General features: G+C 43.1%; 1 pseudogene; it reads left to right on the forward strand.

Moving 5' to 3' along the window:
* Positions 1-712: 712 nt before the first annotated feature.
* Positions 713-836, forward strand: LOC128564248 (uncharacterized; annotated as a pseudogene).
* The last annotated feature ends 15,207 nt before the right edge of the window (positions 837-16,043 follow it).

The raw sequence follows: 16,043 nt of genomic DNA on the forward strand, positions 1-16,043 counted from the left end.
TATCTCTCATTTTAACTCTGGTAATATTTGCTTTATATATCTGGGTGCTTCAGTGTCAGGTGCGTATACATTTAGAATTGTGATATCTTCTTGCTAAATTGACCCCTTTATAATTATATAATGACCTTCTTTGTCTTTTTTTTTTTACAGTTTTTGTCTTGGAATCTCTTATCAGATAGAAGTATAGCTACTCCTTCATGGAATATCTTTTTCTATTCCTTTATTTTCAGTCTATCTACGTTATTACAGGTAAAGTGGGTTTCTTGAAGACAACACATGGTTTGCTCTTGTTTTTTTATCCATTCAATTATGGTATTATGTGTTTCGATCGGGCAGTTTATTCCATTTATATTCAATGTTATTAGTGATAAGTAAGGACTTACTACCATGCTATTATTTGATTCCGAATTGTTTCCTTCCTTCCCATCTTCCTTTGTTGAAAGTGATCTTTTCTGGTAGTGTGTTTTAATTTCTTGCTTTTTATTTTTTGTGTATCTGTTGTAAGTCTTTTGATTTGAAATTACAAAAAAAAAAACCAATTTATAGCCAGTAATTTTAAACATATGACAATTCTGCTTACAAACAAACAAAAAAGCAAAGAGAAATCTAACAGAAATTCTACCTTTAACTCTATCCCCCTCACCACTTTTCAACTTTTTGTTGTTTCCATGCATATCTTTTTATACTATCTATCTTTTGAAAAGTTGTTGTAATACTCTGGTTTCTCTTCAGATTGTATAAATTGTGTAAATCTTTTGCCTTTTACCGAAGATTTCTGTGATCAGGAGCTATTCTGAGTCTTTAATGAATTTTTTGAGGCCTTGCTCCGTAAGAATTTTTTTTAAAAGTTGTTGTAGTTATTTTATGATAGGTTTATCTTTTAGTCTTCCCACTCAGGGTATAAGTGGTTAATACACTGCAATTATAGCAATATATTATGTTGTATGTCTGTACTTACTGTTACCAGCTAGTTGCGTACCTTCAGATGATTTCTTATCATTCATTAAGGTCCTTTAACACTGAAAACCTCCTTTTAGCATTTCTTGTTGGACAGGCCTGGCATTAATGAAATCCCTCAGCTTTTGTTTGTTTGGTAAAGTCCTTCTTTCTCCTTCACGTTTGAGGGATATTTTTTACAGGATATAATATTCTAAGGTTAAAATTTTCTCCTTCGGCAAATTGAATATGTCATGCTGCTGTCTCCTGGCCTAGGAGGTTTTCACTGAGAAGTCTTCTGTCAGACATATCAGAACTCTTTCATATGTTATTATTTTTTTCTTTGTTCTTGCTTCCCTCAGGACCTTTGAGAACTTGATTATTAAATGCCTTGAGGTAATCTTGTTTGGGTTAAATCTTCTCAGTATTTTTCTTGTGCTTCAATATTGATATCTTTCTCTAGGTTTGGAAAGTTCTCTGTTCATCCACACTTCTTGAATAAACTTTCTATCCCAATCTCTTTCTGTACCTCCTTTTTAAGGCCAATAATTCTTAGATTTGCCCTTTTAAGGGTCTTTTCTAGATCTTGTAAGCATGCTTCATTATCTTTTTCCCTCTTTTTCCTCTTCTGGCTCTGTATTTACAAATAGCCCGTTTTCACGCTCATTAATTCTTTCTTCTGCATGGTCAGTTCTGCTATTGAGAGACTCAGGCATTTCTCAGTTTGTCCATTGAATTCTTAAGCTCCAGAATTTCTGCTTGATTTTTAAAAATTATTTCAATCTCTTTGTTGAATTTCTCTGACAGACTTCTGTTTTCCTTCTTTGTGTTGTCTTAAAGTTCCCTGAGCTTCTTTAGGACAGCTATTTTGAATTCTTTGGAAGGTCACCTATCTTCATTGCTCCAGGACTGGTCACTGGTAACTTATTTACTTCATTTGATAAGGTCGTGTTTTCATGGGTATGCTTGATGTTTGTGGATGTCCATTAATGTCTGGCAATTGGAGAACTAGGTATTTGTTTTAATCTTCCCAGTCTGGGCTTGTTTGAACCTGTACCTCGTGGAGAAAGCTTTCCAGGTTTTCAAAATAAATTGAGCGTTCTGATCTAAGTCTTTGGTCACTGCAGCTGTATCAGCACTGGGAGGGTATCCCAACCCCAGGAATGCTGTGACTCTTGCAGACTCCTGGTGGTACCACATTGGTGGACTTGGGGAAGATACTGGAGAATTCTCTGGATCACCAAACAAAGTCTCTCACTCTCTTTCCCATTCTCTGCTGGGCTTCTGAAATTGAGGGAGGAGTGATATGGGTAATTCCTTCTGGCCACCACAGCTGGGACTGCTCCAGGTCACACCTGAAGACAGCTCAGTCTCACCCAAAGCCCATGGTGACTGTTGCTTGGCTACTTCTGATACTTGTTTGAAGCCCAAGGGCTCTTTAGTCAATAAGAGGTGAGTCCTGCCAGGACTGGGTTCTTTCTTTTATGACAACATGTTTCCTTCTGGCAGGCCCAGAAATGCTATATAGGACCTAAGGCTTGGACTTAGGGGCTTCAGAAGTTAGTTTGCTTGGTATGCTATTTAATCATGGCTGAACTAGTAACCGAATTTGAAGGAAAAAAAAAAAAAAAAGTCCTCTGAATTCTTCCCTTTCCTTTCCTCTAGTGAAAGAAAACTCCCTGAGCCACACGGAGAATGGTGACAGAGGAACTAGCTTGGCTGATACCACTGGCATTTCCCTGGATCATGGGTACCTCAAGTCCACTGTCTCCAAGCCAGCAGAGCCATAGGAATTGCCCAAGGACTCCAGCTATTGTGGCCTGAATGCTTTCATGAATTTAGTACAGGCCCCAGGTGGCTTTGTCAGTCACTGGTGGGGCTAGCCGAAACTCAGGTTTCAGGATGGAGGATTTTCCTATGGCCAGACTGGTCAGAATGTTTCTTCTGTGGGCACTGGCTGAGTTCTACCCTATGCTGTGTTCCACTGTGCCAAGGCAGCCTGGGATCTCAATTCAAAGTCCCACAAGCATTTTGCTCTCCCTCCCCTGGGCACACAGCTTCTCTCTCCACTCAGTGTGTTGGTGCTGCACTGCTAGGGAGAATGTTGGTGTAGGCTAGTGTTTTTCAACATTTTTCATGCCACAGCACACATGAACCTAAACTTTCGTGGCACATTTAAATTATGCTGGTCAAAACAAAAAAGAGTTAAAAAAAGAATATACTTACTGTTCTTTGGACTTCTTTGGAAAATAGTTTAATTAACAATCTTTAAAATTTTTCATGGCATACCCAAGATCCTCTCTTGGCACACTGGTTGAAAATAACTGGTGCAGGCAATGCAAGACCATCTTTTCTGCCCTCTTCAGTGCCTCTTTTCTTTATAATCATGTTAAAACCAGGAAGTATGACCACTCCCCTGATTTATAGTTCTTCTAAAGGTACTGGCTTGCATTGATAGTTGTTGAATTTGGTGTTGGGGTGGAGGGGTGGTCACTGAAGGTTTCTTATTGCTCCACACCCCCCACCAGGACTGTCTGATTTCATTTATATGAAATAGCTAATATGGCCAAATCCATAGACAGAAAATAGATTAGTGGTTTGCAGGGGCTGGAGAAGGGGAAATAGGGAGAGACTACGCTACCTCCATTAATGTTCACCACCAACGTGGTGAGATGTGCCCAATTATTGTCCCTGTTTGATTATTTTCTGAATCTGAAGCTCAGAGTGGTTAAGAAACAAAGTCAAGATTCCACAGCTGTTAAGTTTGAAGCTGGGACTTGACCCAGGTCCCATCACCCCCAGAGCCTGTAGCTTTCAATCAGTGATTTTCAACTGGTATGCCGTGAACATTTTGAAGATCACTAATTAATTTTTGAAAGAAGTTTAAAGCACAGTGTCTTTTTTACTTTTTTTTATCAACCTAATTTAAGTATACTGTGGAAGTTTAACTATAGGTTCAAGTGTGCCATGAGATTAAAAAAAAAAAAAAAGTTGAAAAGCACTGCTTTAAACAAACAACAAAAGGCTGCTACACAGCTCCTACCAAAGCCTCAGGCAGTGAGCTCCCAGCAGCAGCGCTCCCACAGGGCTTACACTCCACCTTCTAAGCAGAGCCTTGAGAAACCGGGAGATGCCAGAGGAGGAGGATAGTGATGTAGCTCTGGATTTCAGCTTAATCCTCATGACAACCTGTGAGCTGGTATGAGTAATAGTCCCATTTTACCAATAAGGAAAACTGAAACACAGACAGTTCTTTCAATTGCCAGAAGTCCTAAGGGAGTCAGGTGGCAGAATGGAATTTGACCCAGACAGTCTGAGACAGGAGCCACTGGACCACATTACCTCCGTCATGATGCCCAGTCACCCTACCACCCTGCTTCTCCTGCAGCCTGCTTCCCAGGGCAGGCTAAATCCACAGAGCTTTCTTTCTGCCCTGCCCTCAGCCCATCGCCTATTGCCAAATCCCATGGGGCTGCCTCAAACCTATTCACTCCCTCTGCTCCACACTCAGCACTCCATTGACTCTTCCATTCTTAAATTCACAAACTGGAAATGCCAAGACGATCAGATGTGCCCCACCCTCAAAGAGCGTACTGTCCAGTGGACAGAAAGAGATGAGTAGACAATATGCTAGGAATAAGTGCCTGGGAAAGGAAGGCTCAGGGTTACATCTAGAAGAGGTAGTGGTGATGAAGACAGCTAGATAGCATGAAGAAGTCAGGGGAGGCTTCCCAGAGGCGGCGATGGTCATAGAGACTTGCAGGATAGAAAGAACAATAGGCTCTGATGGCTCATTCACAGCCCTTTACAGTCAGGTCTGGATATCAGTCAAGGTTCCGCAGGCCTGACCCCACCCCCCCCAAAGAACTCTGTACTCTGCACATCTTCTGCCCTGCTATTTGTGTTCAAGCAGAAATTGGAAAAACACAAAATAAATGCTTTGTGTTTTGCCAGACTTGACATCAATCGGACCCTAGCTAGCAGTCTCGGCTGGCTGTTCAACCTCTCTAAGCCTTCCTTTCTTCAGCAGTGACATAGTGAGAATGATAGCTACTGCGGGTAACTGTTAGACGGAACAACAGCATCAGTTAACCCAGCACGTGGCAGGTATTTAACAATCAGTTACATGGTTTACGCGGCCTGAATTCCCTTTCCCTTCAAACCTCAATTTAAGAACTCAGCTGAGGTCCAAGAGTTGGAATTCCCATCTCCTCCACCCTTCCCTGTCTCTCTTCTATCAGAGCACATCTCAGAGCCGGCCTCACACTGGTGGTATGCGGCATGTCGGAATCGTCCAGCTTCTGGAGACAGTTGTGTTTTATTCATTTTTAGCAGCCCAGTCCCTGGCTCAGCAAGCTTCTTAGCCTGTGCTTATAAGATTGTAATAGGGACCAAATCCTGTCCTGAGGAGTTTCGGAGGCAATTTGGTGAGGCTGGCAGGGAGTCTTCCTGGCCTTGGGTTACCACAAGGACATTCTGAGCACCAGGACTGGGAAGACTGACTACAACAGAAGGAGAATGACACAGTCTTTCAGTCTCTGAAAGAGCGGAAAGAAAAGAGAAGGCGGGAGTTAAAAAAACTCACATGCTTCAAACTGTCTGATCTTGTAAATGGGAGTCATTTTGCTTTACATTAAAAAACAAACAACAACAACAAAAAAACTCACCACAATAGGTAATCCCCATAAGAAGAAATTTAAAGAGATCTTAAACATATAAAAATGAAAACTTACTCAGATTCAAAAATGAAAATTAGAACAAGATACAAGAGCTCAGAGTGGTAAAAATAAAAAAGAATATATGTACCCCATTGGCATGCCTCCTAGCCACCTCTGACAAGAGGCAAATTGATCCAGCATTAAAATGTGCACACTTGACCCAGCGGGACCCACTGCTGCCAGGGACATGTTCAAGGTAATTCAGAATTCCATGGGGCCAGCCAGCCTGAACCTGCTCCTCTTCTATATAGCACCAAAAAAGGACTCTCCTCCCCCAAATGCTATGAAGGTTAATGAGCTTGCATCTACTCGGTTTCTGAGGGTAAATCTCTTGTAGAGGAAACATGAACCCAACTTGAAGAAAGCATCTCACAGCTCAGTTTTACTGGAAGCCATATACAAGTCAATGTCAGGAAACATACTCCTGAATTAAGCCCAAGATGCAAAGTTTGGTTCACTGGGGGTTAGACAGCTATGAATCTCCAAAATGCCCTTCTTGGATTTTTCGAAGACTTGGTGTTATTGGTTTCGCTGACTTTGTTGGATCCCTTTTGGCTAGAGGTCCTAAAGTAATGAAGCTGGTATATCCCTGTGGTTTCATGGGATTAGCCGCCTTGCTCTGTTATCCACAATAAGCCATCGTATTTGTCCAGGTCAGTGGGGAGAAATATGGTTGGAGTTTATGAGGATACATAGTTATAGAAGATTCGTGGAAGGGGAACTTTGAAAAGCCAGAAAATGAGAAAAATTCACCAGAAATAAGTAGAAAATGTCATGTATGCCCATTTTAATCAGTTATAGGTAAAACTTTGGCAATTCTATACAGTACATCAATATTTCTACAGAAAAAAATGGCAAAGAAGTCAGCATTGAATATATTAAACTGTCTTTCTCCTTCAGGAAAAATTATACTAGTCATCTTGGGTGATGCCATCCTATAAGCAAACTAATCTCAAAATTTCTCATGTTGAAATCCTAACTTCCACTATGATGGTATCAAAAAGGTAGGGCCTTGGGAGGTGATGAAGTCCTGGGGTGGAGCCCTCGTGAATGGCATTAGTGCCCTTCCTTATAAAAGAGACCCTCGTGTCTTCCACCAGGAGAGGTTACAGCACGAAAACAGCAGTCTGTGAGGAAGCAGGCCCCCATGGTGAATCTGCCAGCACCTTGATCTTCTGGACTTTCCAGCCCCCAGAACTGTGAGAAAAAAAATTCAGTTGCTTACGGGACATCCAATCTACTATTTTTGCGATTACTCCAAATGGAGTGAAGTATGTATATATCAATAAATACACAGAGATATTTTTGAAGTCTGGAAGAATAGCTCCCATGTATACTGATTATTTATGCATACTTTAATTTTTATGCAGTGAAATAAAATAAGCTTAGTATTCCATATGGGCTATAAGTGACCCGGCAACTGAGTGAACCAGGTAGCTGTCTCCCTTGGCGCAGTGAATACCTAGCCGCCCTGCCGTGGCCTGTGATCCCAATTACTGTCCTCATTTAAGACATGAGTGTAAGGCTACTAAGCAGAGAGACTCTTCCCAGAGCAGAGGAGGGCAGACAGTGTGTGTGGCCATTTCCCCACTGCTCTTCTTTCTTTGAGAGCAGAAGAGGAAGAATCTGCTCCTGGGACGGGCAGGTTTGTTAGGATAAACTTGGGGGCTGTCGCCAGCAGCGCTGCTGTGGAATTAGGAATCACACATGCAAGTGACCAGTCTGGACAGCTGAGGTTCTATTCCACAAAGCATGGGTAGGCTGTGGAAAGAGGAAGAAATGTAAGACCCTCTTCCCCAGGCGGCCACCAAGTCAACACTTGCTTGTCATAACCAGTCGCTACAATGTCAGGCTTCCCCACGTTCAGATAAAACTATCAGCTTTGGTATCAGCCAGCACCCAAGAGAATTCCTCCCCCCACTCTAGGCACATCCCTAAGCAAAGTGATTCCAAAGAAACTGGCTCTAGGCACAAGCATATATTTTAAGTAAATCCGTGGGCTTGAATTTGCCCAGGCTGCAAGAAAGCAGAGACCTCTCTGGATGACTGGAGAAGCAAACTGGATGTAGTTTAGAGGAGAAGTCAGGAGGACTGTCCCTAGAGGTAGGTCCTTCTTTCTCTGAGGGTCCACCAGAACTGTTTCCTCTGGGATTGGTTCATCAACACTTTCAGCTTGGTACAATGGTCATGTCACGTATTTTCAGGCGTTTCATATTTTACCTCACTTCTTAGGCTGGCTATGCCCTGAGGGAAGGGCCACCTCTTCAGTACCAAGCATGGTACCTTGTGCAATGAGACCATTCCTCCAAAACACGGTCATTGAGAGCCTATGAGGAGCTGCAGTAGGCCTTGGAAAGTTAGGCAGACAGACCTCCCAACTCATTGAAAATATGTTCTAAAACAGTGATTTTCAACCAGTGTGCTGTGAGATGATTTGGGGTGTGCTGCAAAAACTTTTAAAGATCACTAATTAAATTATTTTCAAAAGAAGTTCAAAGCACAGTAGGTATATTTCTTTTTTTACTCTTTTTTTTTTGATCAATATAACTTAAGTGTGGCACTGAAGTTTATAGCTTCAAGTGTGTAATGAGATAAAAAAAAAAAATGTTAAAAAAACGCTCTTCTAGGCTCGTGCCTGTGGCTCAAGCGGCTAAGGCGCCAGCCACATACACCTGAGGTGACAGGTTCGAATCCAGCCCAGGCCCGCCAAACAACAATGACGGCTGCAACCAAAAAAATAAATAAATAGCTGGGCATTGTGGTGGGCACCTGTAGTCCCAGCTACTTGGGAGGCAGAGGCAGGAGACTCACTTGAGCCTGGGAGTTGGAGGTTGCAGTGAGTTGTGATGTCATGGCACTCTACCCAAGGCAACAGCTTGAGGCTCTTTCTCAAAAAAACAAAAACAAAAACAAAACACTGTTCTAGAAGATGACCACCGCACACTACGAAAATAAACAAATGAGAGACTATGGCACTACATGCAAGCAATTCCACTTGCCCTCATCCTCAATGAGCCCACATCCGGAGACAGTCTGAGATGGGAGGAGGGAATCACAGATTCACCTAAGTATCTCACCCTGCTAAACAGGATCCAGTTGTTAATGTATTTTCTCATAAATACATTTCTCACTCTTAAATAAAAGCCAACTGCTTCATCTGGCCTTTGACCAAAGGAAACATGATATGCTTCAACTGGGAGAAAAATTGATTCTATCAAACTCACTGAGTGAGTTTCAACATGGTGCCTCCCTGGGGAGTGTTCAAGGGTCATATTGATTATCTGCGATTTTCACGGGACGTGTGCACCGTAGAACCCAATCCCTGATAAAGTGGGCTCCCCCAAATGTTATGCTACCCATTGACTATCTGCTGACTCAGTCTACGACATTCTCTAACTGTTATAGGGTCCCTACTATTCATCAGCAACTATTCTACTTAAGGAAACTAGAGAGATAATCCAAAGTATCCTTCTCAAAGAGTGAACAACATCTTATATTTGTGTGATGTTTTATGTTTACAAAATACTGATAATTTGTAATGCTAGTCGAGTTTTATCTGTCCAGCATCTGCCATCTTTTTTCTGGGATCAGGCTGCTGTAATAACATTGAAGACAGGATAGCTTAAATAACAAATACTTCTCAATTATGGAAGGCTGGAAGTCCTGGATCAAGGTACTGGCAGATTTGGTCCTAGGAGGATCCTCTTCCTGGCTGGTAGACAACTTCTCACTGTGTCCTCATATGGCCTTTCCTTGGTATGTGTGAAGAAATATCTGTCTTCCTCTTCTTAAAAAGGCACCGATTTGGGGGGTCCCACATTCATGACCTCACCTAAATCTAATTATCATCCAAAGGCACTAACTCCTAATACCATCGCATCGGGGTTTAGGGCTTTGGCATATGAAGTTGTGGGGGACAAAAACTTTCTACCCGTAACAGCCACCCTTATACCCATACTTCTAGGAAATATTTTTTCTCATGTGATAATCCTGTGGTTCTTTTTTTAATCTTTTTTTGTTGTTGGGGATTCATTGAGGGTACAAGAAACCAGGTCACACTGATTGCATTTGTTAGGTAAAGTCCCTCTCGCTCCTTCCCTCTCTCTGCTCTTCCTTTCCCCACCCCTCCCTCCTTCTTTCTCTCTCTGCTCTCCCCTTCCCCCACACCCACCCTGTCCTTAATTGTCATTAATTGTCCTCATATCAAAATTGAGTACATAGGATTCATGCTTCTCCATTCTTGTGATGCTTTACTAAGAATAATGTCTTCCACTCCATCCAGGTTAATACAAAGGCTGTAAAGTCTCCCTTTTTTTTAATGGCTGAACAGTATTCTATAGTGTACATCTATCACAGCTTGTTAATCCTGGGTTAATTCCTGGGTTGGTGGGCATTTAGGCTGTTGCCACAGACAATCCTGTGTTTTGAATAAGTGGTACCATCATTTCTGCAGATGCCGCTCCCCTCGTCATATTGAATTGACTGAAGGAGACCACCAGACTCAAGTTGAGTCAATCGGAGTACCTAACCCCCATCCATATTAACTAATCGATGGAAGAGTACCTGGCCCCAACCTGGGCAATCAAAGTTCTTTCCAGGATGGCTTGGCACCTGCAGCTCAAGCGGCTAAGGTGCCAGCCAAATACACCAGAGCTGGCGGGTTCGAATCCAGCCCAGGGCCTGCCAAACAGCAATGACAACTACAACCAAAAAACAACTGGGCATTGTGGCAGGCGCCTGTAGTCCCAGCTACTTGTGAGGCTGAGACAAGAGAATCGCTTAAGCTCAAGGATTTGGAGGTTGCTGTGAGCTGTGACGCCACAACACTCTTCCTAGGGTGACGGCTTGAGGCTCTGTCTCAAAAAAAAAAAAAAAAAATTCTTTCCAGGATTTGTCCACCTGGAACTAAAAGAAGAGACAAAGACACTTTGGGAGCGAAATTCTGTGATTTGAGGCATGTGGACCATAGCTGGCCACGTTACCTGGGAGGAATATGGCACTGGCACTCAGAAGGGAATAGGAAAGGAGATGATGGCGACAGCTGTTCCTGCCACCCCACGACACCCTTCTTCTTCCCTGGCAGCAGGAGATTTCCTATAATTTTTTTTTTTTTTTCCCACTGAGATGGCTCAAGGTGGCTTTCTGCCAACTGCAACCAAAACGCCTAAGGTACTCATTTTTGGACATCTTTGTCTTTGTTCCCCACTTTGAGGAAGCTCAGAGAGCATAAGTGAGCTGTCCACTACCTCACTGCTAGGAGAGGGAGCAGCAGGAGTTCAAGTGCTATTTCAGATCCTGGTTCACATGCTCCCATTTAAAAGAGGTTTCCTGCCCTTCACCCGCTCCCTCTCACGTGTGTTTTCTGCATTCTCAGTGGTGTCTTTTTCACAGTCACTTCTTTTCAAAGCAGCACGTGTCATGCTGTGTTCCAGTCCTCCGGTGACTCAGTGTCATGTCAGAGACTCTCCTCTGAGAGCACACAGGCCCTTGGTGATCTGGCTTCTGCCCACCTCACCCACACACCTCCTTCCTCTGGCCCATGTGTGCTCCCCATGTAACTTGCTGCATGAGTCACACACTGCTCCCTCACCCGGGAGCCTTTGTTTGTCCTCCCCGGAGGACTGGCACGTCCCCATGATCCACCTACCACCCCTGGGAGAGCCACGGCCTCCGCCTTCCTCTGCACCTTCCTCTGATTGATTTACAATTCCCAAACTCTGTCTTCCAGAAAAGAGGGTGGTGGGGCAGGGACAGGAGCTCTGTCTATCTCTAACCCACCCTCTGCCCCAGTGCCTGCCATGTGGCAGGAACTCAGAGTGCTGCTGAGGGGACGAGCAAGTGCATGGAAGTGTGAAAGTCGGTGCAGACGCCGCCATTCCCATTAATGACGGTTGTCAGTTTGGGAGTGGACTGATGTGAGGCTTCCATAACTGAACAGGCAAATCTGAAATACCTTTCCAGAGATTCATCTGCGCTCTATGTACCCAATTAATGCTGAGCCATTAGTCCTTGTTGAGGCTGCCAGAATCTATTAAGCCATTTAACTTATCCTCCTGCACTTCAGCATCGGTCCCAAGGGCATTTTTTTCAGGCCTGGGCAGCCAAAGCATAAATGACTTAAGTGGCGAGCTTTCTGTCACTCCCCCGGGAAGCTGTCCCGCAGAAGCAGGGCTGTAATGCATCTAAAGCACAGCGGAGCAGGAACACTCCCATAGCTCCCACCAGGGTCAGCCTCAACCCTTGAAGACACATTGGTCTGGAGCCCTTGTTCAGGACGGGCCTTCTGAGCAACTGAAACAGGAAACCACCCTCTGTGGGGTGATTGGAATGGTCCGAGGAAAGTCCCCAGGCCTGAAGGATGCCCCTCAGCAATTCACTGCAGTGTCTGAAATCCCCTCAATTAATCACCTAATAAATATTTATTGAGCACCTATTAGGTGCCGTGCACTAGTAGATTCTGACGAGGATCACTGTAGGTTTGTTATTTTGAGGTAACTCAGGTTGTAAGCTGAGCTAAAAAGTCCTCTTTGAGTATAACCCACTAAGAATTGTCAGTCATGAAATGCCATTCTTCCAGTCCCCCAGGGAGGCTCCTAAGGAGGAGGGTGGCAGTATAGGTAAGGTCTTCGGAGGAAACAAGTTGCTGGGGAAAAGAAGAGGAGTCCCCCCATGGAAAGCGTATAGGCCAACTCTACATGCTGAGGGTGGTCACTCTGGAGGGGGCCACCTCCATTTCCCCAGCCCTGTGGAGTCACTAGACCAGAGATGAGCAGAGTAGACAGGTCAGATACACTTTGTTTATGGAATTAGCCTGCATTCCAAAGCTTGGTCCCGCTTTTAGTTCCATCAAGAAATGCCCTGGATTTGCACATGGAGCGTGGTGGCAGAGCTAAGCTTCCTGGTTTTGACGTGTAGTTTGGCCTCCCCAAGCAAAACTGCTTTAGCCAAGCCAACTCTAGGCTGCAACAGTAATGGGAGGTAACATGACAACTAGTGCTCTCACTCATGTAGAATCTACTAGGTGCCAGGCACAATGGCAGATGCTCTTTGTGGTCAGTTTCTCACAATAACGTCAAGGTTTAGAAGGTTATTTGCTCAAGGTCACATATTCAACAGAGGAGGCAGTATTAAACCCATTCCCACCTGTGCAACTCTACAACCCATATTCATTACTGTTACACTACAAAAATCATGAACTAGCCAACGAGAACTTTAGTGCCTTGTCTGTACTGTGAAAGAACAACATGAAGGATCTTATCTGCTAAGGTTTGAATGCTTGCTCCCCCTCCAAAATTTATGTTGAAACTTAATGCCCAGCACAATAGTATTAGAAGTCAGGCCTTCGGGAGACTAGGTGAGGAGGTCAGGAATGAGATGAATACCTTTGTAAAAGAGACTTCCCTCAGCATTTGCCATCTTTCCCCCCTTTTCTCTCTTCTGCCTTCCGCCAAATGAAAACACAGTGAACAAGGTGCCGTCTTGGAAGCAGAGAGCAGCCCTCACCAGACACCTGAGCCTTGATCATGAACTTTCCAGCCTCCAGAACTGTGAGAAATATATTTTTATTGTTTGTAAATTACCCAGTCTATTATACTTTGTTATACATAGTAACAGCACAAGCAGACTAAGACACAGTCAGAACCTGGGAAGGAGAAAATAGTTTTGCCCTCTGTGAGCTGATTTATAAAATAGAATAAAAAATGAAAAGTTACTCAAAAGAGACAGATTGGCTCAGGAGTAACCTGACTAAAGGTCAGGAGCCAGGAGGAGGGTTCGGTGGTCAGGCGGGGTCTCCCACAGCAGGTAAAATCAGGGCCATGCTCATCTGTGTGTTTAGCCTGTCCTCTCCCTACCAAAGAAAGTCGTGTGCAGTGGACAGGGCAGTTCTCCCTGGTGGAGACCAGCTGCCACCTTCTTCCAGGCGCTTTTCCTCCCACTCAGTGGCCTTGGGTACCTGATCACTGATGGTTATAGCTCGTTGTGGATTAACAAACTGGAACTGTGATTATTCATCCCTCCTTATGAACTAAGGGCCTAGCGGCCTCCAGATATACGACTAACAAGCCAGACCCCGGCCTGGGTACCTACCATGAGGCCTGTCTGGGCCCTGAGCTGGCCTGCTCAGGCAGACCTCTAGGCTCATCTCTGGCCTTCCCTGCCTGGCCACAGGCCCTGCTGCCCCTCTTCCCTCTTCAGGAATCTGGTGTCTTTGAGCTGCCCCTCCAGTCAGCCTGTGCTCCTCATGGGAAACGGGTATGACCTGCTATCACAGGGTCCGAGTGAAACACGAGTCTTTCAGGATTCTTCTCCATACTCTTTGGACTCTGTTTTCTAAGGGTTCATGCACCTTTATCACACAAACCAATTATGTGTTATCTTTCCCAGGCATTAAAAATAAAAATAGCTTCTGAGGCATCAAAATTCATTATAATTTATTATTATGTAAAATATATATTTATAACTATGTTATTAAATATAGCAGCATAGAGTACAGATAAATATAATATAGATACATATGATGTATCCATAATTAGATTCTAGAACTTTTAACCTATAAAAAGTAGAAAGAAGAATATAATGAACTTCCAGAGCAGCCTCATCACCTTGTTTTAACAAGAATCAGCATTTTGACAGTCTGGTACCATCTACAGCACTTTCTTACTCTGGACATTTTATTCATTTATTTTTTTTTTTACTCTGAACATTTTAAAGCAAATCCCTGAGGACATATGATTATACGATTTCACCCACGAATATTTGGTTATGAACCACTGACAGGTAAGCACACTTTAAAAAACGTAACCATAATGCTATTATTATCTTTAACAAAATAAACAATAAGACCTTCATATAATACCCAGTCTAAATGTTGAAGTGTCCCAGATTAATTGAAAAGCATCTTTTTATAATTCGCTGTTCAGGAAGCAAAGTTGGTACACTGCATTTTGTTGTTATATCGATGCTGATCTAAAGCATTCTCTCTTCCCTCTCTTTCTTATTTGTTCTAATACTATTTATTTGCTGTAGAGAGTAAATCATTCATCTGGTAGAATTCCCCCACATTCTGGACTAGTTTCCTTTTGGCATCGTTTAACTAGTTCCATTATGGGTATTTTCTTTTTTTTTTTTTTTTTTTTAATTTTTTTTGTATGTTTTTGGCCGGGGCTGGGTATGAACCCGCCACCTCCAGCATATGGGACTGGCGCCCTACTCCTTGAGCCACAGGCGCCGCCCCCATTATGGGTATTTTCAATAAAGTATGATGTTAGATTTAGAGAAGTGCTGTCGATGGAAATATAACTCAGGTCTTATATTTAATTTTAAATGTTTTATTAAATAAAGTAGGAGAAATAGGTGAAATTATATTTAGTAATATATTCTGTTTAATGTAAAATAGCCCAAATACTACCATTTCAAAATGTGATTAATCCAAAAAATTATAAATGAAACCTTTTATATCCTTTTTCTTTTATATTGTTTAAAATCAGCTGTATTATATATTTAAAGCACATCTCATTGCACTGAATCTGTAAATCACTTTGGGCAGCAGGGAAATTTTAACAATGTTGATTCTACCAATCCATGAACATGGGGTGTTTTCCAATTTATTTGTGTCATCTTTGATTTCTTTTATCAGTGTTTTGTAGTTTTCCTTGTAAAGATCTTTCACCTCCTTGGGTAAGTATATTACTCTCTATTTTATTTTCTTTGTAGATACTATAAATGGTATTGCATTCTTGATTGACTCGCAGCTTGACTATTTTTTTTTTTTTAGAGACAGAGTCTCACTTTGTCACCCTCGGTAGTACCGTGGCATCACAGCTCACAGCAACCTCCAGCTCTTGGGCTTCTCTTGTCTCAGCCTCTTGAATACCTGGAACTATAGGTGCCCACCACAACACCTGGCTATTTTTGTTGCATTTTAGCCAGGGAAGGGTTCGAACCTGCCACCCTTGGTATATGGGGCCAGCGCCCTACTCACTGAGCCACAGGTGCTGTCCTTGACATTGTTAATATGCAGAAATGCTTTTTTTTTTTGAGACAGAGTCTCACTATGTTGCCCTGGGTAGAGGGCTGTGATGTCACAGCTCACAGCAACCTCAGATTCTTGGGCTTAAGTGACTCTCTTGCCTCAGCTTCCCAAGTAGCTGTGACTACAGGCACCCGCTACAACACCCAGCTATTTTTTGGTTGTAGCTGTCATTGTTTGGCAGGCCCAGGCTGGGTTCAAACCTGCCAGCTGCAGTGTATGTGGCTGGTGCCCTAGCCACTGAGCTGCAGGCACTGAGCCGAAATGCTATTGATTTTTGTACATTGATTTTGTAATTGAGACTTTGCTGAATTTACAAGAGTATGAATAGCCAAAGCAATTTTAAGCAAAGACAACAA

The sequence above is a fragment of the Nycticebus coucang genome, chromosome 13, assembly GCF_027406575.1.
Source record: "Nycticebus coucang isolate mNycCou1 chromosome 13, mNycCou1.pri, whole genome shotgun sequence".
In the NCBI taxonomy this organism is placed as follows: Eukaryota; Metazoa; Chordata; class Mammalia; order Primates; family Lorisidae; genus Nycticebus; species Nycticebus coucang.